The sequence below is a fragment of the Ammospiza nelsoni genome, chromosome 8 (assembly GCF_027579445.1).
Source record: "Ammospiza nelsoni isolate bAmmNel1 chromosome 8, bAmmNel1.pri, whole genome shotgun sequence".
Lineage (NCBI taxonomy): Eukaryota > Metazoa > Chordata > Aves > Passeriformes > Passerellidae > Ammospiza > Ammospiza nelsoni.
Window position 1 is genome coordinate 29,663,712 of NC_080640.1, and position 10,061 is coordinate 29,673,772.

General features: G+C 43.0%; 1 long non-coding RNA gene across 1 annotated transcript in view; it reads right to left on the bottom strand.

Moving 5' to 3' along the window:
• Positions 1–7,625, bottom strand: part of LOC132075966 (uncharacterized) — a 46,335-nt gene extending 38,710 nt beyond the window's left edge. The window contains exons 1-2 of the long non-coding RNA XR_009418858.1: positions 7,405–7,625; positions 3,250–3,346 (exon numbers count right to left, since the gene is read on the bottom strand). This is a non-coding gene — a long non-coding RNA (uncharacterized LOC132075966). The remainder of the gene's footprint in view (positions 1–3,249; positions 3,347–7,404) is intronic.
• Positions 7,626–10,061: the final 2,436 nt, after the last annotated feature.

Here is a 10,061-nt window from a genome sequence, read left to right on the forward strand (position 1 = left end):
CTATCACTGCCTGTTGCAATCACAGCGGAAATGTCTCTCTCTTCTTCCTTCCTCTCCACCCTTGTTCAGAGAGTTAAGGTAAGATGGGAAAGCAGCTGCAGCTTCTAGGACATCCCATCTGGGGAGCCAGGACAGTGCTGGCAATGCCCCTTCACTGTGCTCTATAAGCCTCAGCTGCTTTAATGCTTTCTCCATTGATTATCACTTTTCTCTCACTATTGTGAGCAGCATGAAGAAAATTCATGGAAGATCTTGGACAGTTTGGGTGTGGCACAGTAGGGGACACACAACAGACAGCGCTGTCAGATGTTTTACTGAAGCAAACAGTTCTGTTGTGCTGGGGGAGAGAGAGAATTGGGAGAAGTGTCTTGACTTAGGGAGAGGGATTCATAGCTCAGTGAAAGTCTGTGCAATGACTATTCTAACACAAGTTTTCATTCTGCACACCACAATCTCCAAGGGAAAAAGTAGGGCACTTCCAGGGATAAGTTTACTAGGCCGAAAGGTAAACTCCTGAGTCCCAGGAGGGCAAGTGTTCATTAAGCTCTTGGATCTCACAGATATGGACAAATAAAGCCTGACCACCTAAGCAAAAGAGCAGTTTTATTGGAATTCCTTGTCCATCATTCTCCCAAGAATATGGAGAGGGGATTGCACAGCTGAGTATTTCTGTAGTTCCTTGGTGAGGACAGAAGCATTCAGTCCACAAGGCTTGGAGAAAGATCTTTGAAAAGAGAAAGTGGTATGTTTCAAATGAGACACCCATCTTCTTCAGGGTGATGTACTGGCAATACCTTAAAGTAATGGGCTGCTCTGATGGTTCCTTAAAGACAGGAAAGCCTAGTAAGGGGATGGCAGATTGTGCACCTCCTCTCTTCTACCTTTTCCCAAACAAAGCAGGGCTCACAGCACTGGAGGGGACTGCTGCCTGTCCAGTAACCCCCACACTATGGTAGCCTCATCCATAGAGCATGATGCAGGCTATATGCCCACTAAAGCATCTGCCCACTCCTGATTCCACAGGGAATAGCAGCACTAAGGATACTGCTCCAAAACCAATTCTCATTCTATCACAGACTGCAGTGACAGCAGCATCGTGTCCACCCTCCCAAATGCACTCAGCTCAGCAGTTTACCAAACACACTAGGAATGGCTAACAAGAAGACGGTACCAACACTGACAGGCGGAATTTTAGCAAAGTTAAGAAGCAGTTTATAGAGAGAAAAGGAAATATTTTAAAGCACATATTTGTTGTACTGTCCTGTTATGCATCTGCCTAAGTTGTGCTGGTAATCAGCAAATTTCCTCTGCTATTCTCTACTTTCATGAAACTGAACCTATTTCTGGTGAAAAATAATGTATATACCCCAACACTGTGTACATCATTCATACAGAAGAGCAGAGTATTCAGTGCAGTGGGAAAGTGTCATCCTTCAAATGCTGCAAAACCCATAAACAGACAAAAGCTACATTCAGTTGCTAAGTATTAAGAAATACACATAAAAAGGAGACTTCCTACCACGATGGCAGAAAGCTCAAACAAAAGAAAGATAGAAAGGACAGTATGATGTCCCCTTGTGTCCTGCTATTTTTTATTATTATGGAGGGCTCTACTTACAGAGTGTGCAATAAGAACATGCTTGTATAGTAAGGTAGAGTCAACCAAAATCATCAGCAGAAAACCTATGGAAAATGATATTTTTTCCAAGTGTTTTCAGTATTTATACAAGTTCAGAAATTAACATTGGTGAAACATTATCTCAAGAAACACTTTAACATTTGTGTTGTGTTTGTGTAGGGCAGTGCTGAAAGCTCACGGACCTTCTGAAACCTACCATAGTGTAAATGTCTGCTTCTGTCATGTTCCATTTCTCTGCAGAGGAAACTAAATCAAAAACTTAGCACTCTATGAAGAAAGGAATATGATAATCACCAGGTGGAAATTCATCATAGTTGAGAATCTAAGACATCTTCCTTCTTTTCCAAAACCTCTTTAATCCTGACCAGTCAGAGAGGACAGAGAAATATATATAGTCTAAACTGTCAACTAATCAATACACCAGATAAAAAACCTGTTTTCCCCCTCATTTATTTCCCCCCAAGCATCTTCTGTAATCTTTTCCTTTCCACACACCCCAACAATGTGAAAACCACAGGCTTTCCCATACTCCTGGATTAGTTGGGTTTTGTAATGGCTGCCAGTGTGAAAATCCTTCATAATATTCTAACACAAATAAATACTTTTAGCCAGTCCCCTTTGGTACATATACTTATTTTCATAATGTAAATTTAAATAGTAATTTAAATAAACTACTAATTAGTAATTTATTAATTAGTAGTTTAAATAAAAAATGTAAAAATCCTGAAAAAAGTGTTTCCTAGTAAGATGTTTAAAAGCTGATAGGACCATGCAATTCATGTTTCATGGTAATTTTTAATTACATTTTGTATGTGGTCATTTCAGACACGCTAGAAACAGAGGAATTATCCAATACATAACTTTGGCAAATATATTTACAAATATATTCCAGAGATGCTGTCAGAAGTTGACACTAAGAATAAAAGTTATCAGTTAAAGAAAGGCAGTAGATGCTAATCCTTGTGGTGGAAAAGCTATTTTCAAATGTGAACTTAACCACATCCTCTTTAGTATGTACTTATCAACATTCAATACACTCTTCCTGAATCTATACAAAGTCTGAGACAACAGTTCAGAAAAGCATATAAATATTCATTTAATAGTAAAAAAAAAGGCTCCCTCTGAAAACTAGCTATAATAATTAGACATTAAGACTCAAAGACTATGTCCATGTTTGGGCCTGGGGCAGGTCTGTGCTCTCTCAGAGCTGCCAGACACTGCAAAGGCTGCAGGAGGACCACCCTCTCTTTGGAACAACAAAGGGCAGGAGCTAATAATCCAAGGCCTCAGACTTCATGGGAAAGGAAAGGGAAGAGGAAGGCACACTGAGAACTTCTTTCAAGTCTAGCATCTGATAACTGTAAGCCAGCTCCAATGCTTTCCTGAGTCCCTGTCCCACACCTGCTCATCCAGCCTCCTCATACCTCCAAAAGAGTCCATTCTGTCCTGTGAACTTACAGAACACTTAGTCTATAGAAAGGACTGTATCTGAGCACAGCACAAAACTGAATTTACTTTCCAGCACTCAACATGAGGAACAAACAACACAAGGACTAAATTGGTTCCAAACTTTTGGCTTTTCATAGTAACAGCTTAATTTCTGACCTTACCTGTAGCTACCACATAGCTTGGAGTTTACTGCAGATCCATAGCTGTCTTGCCATTTTCATCACAGAAGTAACAGGTAGGAGTATTGGTCTCTTCTTTCTGGGAAGTAAATGAAAGACACAGGTGGTTTGTGGGTATTTATTTAACCCACATTCCAGTCATTTAACTAATGACCAGGGGAAGGAAGCAGGAAAAGGAGAAACAGAGCCATTTTTAACTCAGCTTAATGATCTCCAAGCCATCTGTCCACACCTTTGCAAACACAGCAGCCATGTAAGTGTGCAATGCTGACAATAATGGTGGCCAAATCAAGAGTCCATGCCTCTACATGGGCAAACTCTTAAAGAACCGCCCTGCTAATCCCAAATAGTTTGTTGCACTACTGAAACACCTGATGCTCGTGACTATAACGACATAGAACACACCTGACCTAATTGGGATTCAGCCTTGGTAATAGGCCTTTATCATCAGCACAGCAGGATATAATAAAGCCTCCACAATTAAGTGAGCAACAAAACTATTTTCCTGCTTTTCTTTCTTTCAGTAGTTTCTTTATGATGCCATAAGCACTGAAATTGGTGCTATTAACATTTATTATGCATGGCTTGGTTAAAGTTTAGAATTTTGCTGTGCTAGAAGCAACAAGCTTTGTCCACTGAGGCTCCTATTTGGCTGCCACAGGCTGCAAGGCAGAGAGACACCAGGGGTCTGCAAAGCCCAGCTCTGTGCCCCGAGGAGGGTGCTCAGTGTTCAGGAATCTCTCCAGGGAGTACCATGGTGTTCCCAAGGCAGAAATACCACCTATTTTACCTATGTGCAAGTTTGGGGGTCCTTTTGCCCCCCTTCTTTAATCCAAAACCCCAGTTTCTGCTATTCTATCTCTGTTCAACCCCATAGCTCCTCAGTGAGGCCCCTGCAAAGAGAAGCATGAGGAGGGGTATTGCAAGTTCAGCCTCATCTCACAGCCTGCCTGACACAGGCACAGGGGCCAGCACCTCCCCAGCTCCTCCACAGGGCTGGGGAAAGGGGATGGCCAAAAGCACATTAAGGGAATTAATTTAGGTCTTGTTGAGACTTTAAAGTAAACACTTCCAGAAAGGAATGCAGGGGAGGGTCAAAAATCTACACTGGCTGGCCTGTGCAGCCATGTCCACAAGGAAAAAGCTGCCCAGATGCACCCACATCATGATCCAAGGCATGAAGACAGCCCAGAAACACCCATAGCCTTCCCACCATCGCCTCAGCCCACAGACACCCACAGCCCTCCTGCCATCACCTCAGCCCATAGGCACCCATGGCCCTCTGGCCATCGCCTCAGCCCACAGACACCCACAGCACTCCTGCCATCACCTCAGCCCAGAGAGGCCCATGGCTGTCTGGCCATCGCCTCAGCCCACAGACACCCACGGCCCTCCAGCCATTGCCTCAGCCCAGAGACACCCACAGCCCTCCCACCATCATCTCAGCCCAGAGACATCCACGGCCCTCCTGCCATCACCTTAGCCCACAGACACCCACACTCGACCTGCCATCACCTCAGCCCACAGTCACCTACAGCTCACCCGCCATCGCCTCAGCCTGGAGTCACCCACAGCCCACCTGCCATCACTTCAGCCCACAGACACCCACAGCCCTCCAGCCATCGCCTCAGCCCACAGACACCCACGGCCCTCCGGCCATTGCCTCAGCCCACAGACACCCACGACCCTCTTGCCATCACCTCAGCCCACAGACATCCACGGCCCACCTGCCGTCACTTCAGCCCAGAGACACCCACAGCCCTCCGGCCATCGCCTCAGCCCCTCAGGACAGGAATGGCCTCCCCACAGCCCTCTGTACCAGCAGCCTCACCTGCTGGGGTGACCCAGACTGTCCCGTGAGAGAGCGGGAAAGGGGAGCCCTATGGCTGTGGGGCAGGAGGCCCAGCGCCTGCCCACTATGGCACTGCCCTTGCACTGGAACCTGTGAAGTCAGAGAATTCCCACCCATGTAGAAATTATCTTCTCTGGGAGTGTCTGAGGGAACAAAACAGTCCACGAGGTTACTGGAGGAGAGCAACTCTGCCCAGATACACAGGCCATCCTGCTAGAAATGTCTCAACTCCAACTGGACACTAACAGTGATTTAAAAAAAAAAAAAAGGGATCTGCTGCTCTCCATCTGGTAGGCTCCTCCTGGCTGCATGAGCAATTAGGAGACCTCAGGACAAAAACAATTCTATCTAAGATGAACAGCTGCCCTTACACTGTGATGTGGTGTTTTTGCTGGTAGAGCCTGTGTGGTGCTGCAGGAAACAGTGGCAAGAAAGGGGAACTGAAAGCCTTGGAGGAGCACTGAGAAGCCACCTTCTCCACAGCTGCTCCCTGACTGCTCCCTGTGGCCAAAACCACCCAGTTAGGGCAACTGGCGGCGGACAGGGGTTGTGCGGGCAGGGGCATGTGAGGACACTGTATCGAGCAGGGAACCAGGGCACCTCCCCCTGTCCACGGCCCCATGGGGTGCCTCAGTCCATGCCTACATCCCACCCTCCCTGCTGGCACTGAGTCATCCCTCAGAGCATCCTCCCTTCAGGCTATCAGAACCCAAAGCAATGGCCAGTTTTTCTTACTGACATTCCCATCCCTAAATACATTTTCACCATGGAGACCGTCTCCCTCATTCATCTCTCATCCCAGGAGACACAACTTTGTGGGACTCCAAATCCTGCTTGTTAGCTGAAGCCAAAAGGAATAACTATCAACTAAGAATAAATACTAATTAACCTGAATCTTTCATCATATCGTGATCTGAACCAGATGCTATCTCTAACTTTAGGCTGCTTTGAGATTCAACCTCTATCTGCAGCAGGCAAAAATAAGATTCCTTCTTTTGATAAAGTTAATTGTGGGCCTCAACAAGACACATTTCTTGGCAATACTGTGCTCTTATCTTTAAATGCTGTGAACTCACAAGGGTTTGAAAGGGCTTACATTTTGAGTGCTTCCCATATGAGTTTTGTGATTGAGAATTCAAGCCAGGAAACTTCCTATGTCATGCTGGAAAAAGAGGTGCAGTGAAGACAGCTTTAACACTGCACACAAGCACTGAATAGAAACTGTCTCAGAACACCCAGCCAAAGGCTGCACAAGAGCACAGCCGAGTTTTAGTCCCCCAGTGCAGGGGACAGTGGGGTGAAAGCCATATGGTATCTTCTGTTGACCTGGTTGAAATCAATAATGCTTTATGTTGGTTTTAGTATCACAGAAAGAATAATAGAGCAGGGTGAAACCCAAAGATTTATCTGCCAAAATGTATCAGCATTTTCAAAGCTGCTTTGTTTTGATTTTTTTCATTTGTTGGAAGTAGCTCCAATGTTTTCTAAACTACTGAAAACCACTGTTAAAAATTCCTGTAACAAAACTGTGTTTTTCATTATGACTGTTGGTACTTATGCAGACAACATACATAGAGAGAAGAAACGATACAAACCAGACTTACTGTAAAAGCCAAGACCTTTCATAAATGCAGCTGTGTTCCCTTGCAGAAAAATAGGTTATTTGGGGAAAAATATTTTTGGACTTCAAAAAACAGTGACAGGGATACCAAATAACTCTTGGCAAGAGCTGTGCAAAGCTGAACGCTGCCCAGTTCCACCTCTCAGGCACCTTCTGTGCAACAGTCTATACTGGTAACTAGGATTAGCAATTTAATCTTCACACCACTTCAGTGTGGACATGTAAATTTCAACAAGCCTGGAGATGAAGTAATAAAATCAAGCCTCTACCATTTTGAGGTTGCATAAACAGTGTTTAAGTGGTTCAATAGCGGGGTTTGTTTGTACAGCATGAATATCATTGCATATAGCAGCTCAGCAAGTCCAAAGATGCGTCCAGCAGTGCCATCTCCCCAGGTGCTGGCACACCTTCCCATCCACAGATTCTCTGCTGCAGATCATCAAGGGCCTCGTGGTCTGTAAGACATTCATCTCACTTGTGAGGCCAGAATTACCCAATCCCTTGTTACATGGCAAAAGGACACTGCTTCTGTGTCCTCTGAAATAGACCTTGCTTTCCAAGAAGAAAGCCCTCAAATTTGTGCTAAAGGAACAAATGGCAGCTCCATCCATCCTCCAGGAGAGCTGAAATAGCCAAAACCACTGAGAACTAAGTACTAGTTTACCTTCTTCATGAGTCCCATCACCATCTATCTCCTCTCTGTGTCTTGCAAGTGGCTGTTTCCTATGGGAGTAAGGTACAAGTGAGCAGTGATGATCACTGGAGGTAACCAGAAGTTACCTGATTCTTACCAAAACTGATGGGAATTACATAAATGATTTATTTTTTGGGAACTCTGTCAAATTGAATGCCAAAATTGCTCTTAAGTCTTCTACTTAGGTTACTGGCTGACTGTGAATCTCTAAATGTACATAGTCAAGTGGAAACACCAGCCAGAGTTTCAGCCACCTGAACAGTCCCAGGTGCCCGGGTGTATTTTAGGTACTGAAAACAACCTTTAAAACTTGAGTCAAGATTCCTTTCCTTGAACTGAAGGTTCGTAATCTTTGATGAGTCCGATAACCAAATCTGCCATCATAACAAATGCAAAGGCATCTCCTTTCCTGGATGTGGGTGGTTTTGATGCCTGCACTGGTTATAAGCAGCAAAGTACTAAGGGAGTACAAAACCATGAAATTTAGGAAGATGAGTAATGTATGAAGTGTGGAGGCAGTGAGAGATGATCCTCATATTATGTGATTTTATTTAATAATGTATAAATAAGTATCAGCTTTCCCCAAACTGCCCCTCAGCCTAGCAATTACATGTTGGCTGATTTCTGGTTAGTGCTGTTCTTTTAGAATAACAAACTGTTCCCAAAGCCTCACATACAGAGAATTAGACAATCAAAGTACTGTGTGCGATTTTCCACTTAATTCATTCAGTTAGTTGCAATTAAAACAATACAATTCAAGGCCTTGTGTGTTTCTCTGAAAAAATACAAAACTTTACTTGTTACTATTAATATATACAACCTACAAGAAAGTGTTAACAAAGCCCCTTTGTTTTCACTGTTGTACTAGAGTAATTTTCTTATCTTTTTCTGTAGATGCCCTGGCAGTCATCAATATTTCTTTCAGTTGCTGTTCTTCAAAAGGCACACACTTTTCATTCAACTGCACAGAAAAAAAAAAAAAAAAAAAAGGAATCCAGTGGGACAAATTCCCTTGGTGAGCAGATCCACTGTAGCTGCCTGGGAGGGAATCTAGGTGAAGATGCAGGGCTTGCACAAAGGAAATGATCAAACCTATTTAGAAGGGAAGAGACACCATTTTATCAGGCAGCAATCAATTTTCTGTTAGATTTTACCTAAACATTTCATATTTCTGGAAAAGTAGTGTTTCATGGTTACCAATCTCTGTTCACCCCCTTTTGTATAAATGACATACCAAGTTTTAGCATGACTATGGAACCATTCCCTTTTTTTTGTTTTATGGATCTTCACTAATGAAACCTAATGACAATCAACAATCTAATTAATATTATACCAGATTTGTGGGTGCAAAAGAGAACAGAAGCTGCACCTGGCTCCACAAGAAAGTGATAAACCACTCTATCAGAGCTGCTGTGACTGTCTCCCATACCACCAAGCTCCCCCAAAACTGGGCATTATTTCCATCAGTCATGAACACAGAGTGTGCAGTCCTCAGAGAGCAGCAACATGTCTGCCTTCTGAGGATGCACCGTGTCTGTCCAAGTCTGAGGATGTTTCCAGAGCTTCTGTGAACAAGGTATACCTCCACACCATTCTTGGCAGAAGGCTATCCTCCTGATGTGCTGGTCTTGGATATTTTAATTCAGTATTTCAGCAGTGGCTCTTGACAGAGGCTTGATTCAGCCTACTCCTGCAACAGAATAACAAAGCACTGATTTGGATCTTGTACTCTTAATTATTATTCCACCAACATAAATGAGCATTTCACTTAAGCTCAGTTCCTCAAGAAAGAACTATTGTCTGCTTTGATAAGATGGTATGAAATTTATCCAAACATTTATCGAACTATGTGAAATCTTATTGGAAGAATATGTTCTGAGATTTTGTGAATAAAGTCCCTCAGGATAAAGTAACCGCAAAATACATGTCAGAGCAGAGACTCCCAAAGTCTGGTCCAAAGGGAACTCACAGCTCATCTAGTGATCACTTTTATTCTTTTCTTTCAGTACACAACAGCATTAAAAGGCCAGGACAAAATAAAGAACCAAAATCAGCATTTCTTTTCCAGAAAGGCACACCTCTGCCAATCTCAGTTCCAAGAAACACTGTCCAGTATTTTCCTTCCTTCCTTCCAGTTACTGTCATTCTACAAAGATGTTACACAGTGATGAATGATAAGGAAGGCAATTCACCAAACAAGGTACCTATTTCAAAGTTATTTTTATTAAAAGAAATGCTAATATCATACTCGTGGCATATGACTTTATGCTTGAAGAATTCTGCAATTTGCATATAATCTGGGTGAAAGAAATTTAGTTGAAAAACCACATTTCCAACTATTAATGAATGTTCCCAGAAAGTCTAACAAAAGAAAAAAAAAACCAACCACCTCTGCTTGGCACGTTTTTCCCAAATGTGCTTTCTTAGCTTAGGTTGCTTTCATAGAGATAACACTGGCAGAGAGCAACTGTTCTTGTTCTGTAATAAACATACTTTTGATATGGCATTTCAGGGCAATTGGATTACTAAAAAAATTTTTATAAAGCTAAACTTATCATCAGTGTATATCAAGGATCATGTTATTAAAATAAACTATATAAAGTAATGCACTGTCCATGAAATCAAGG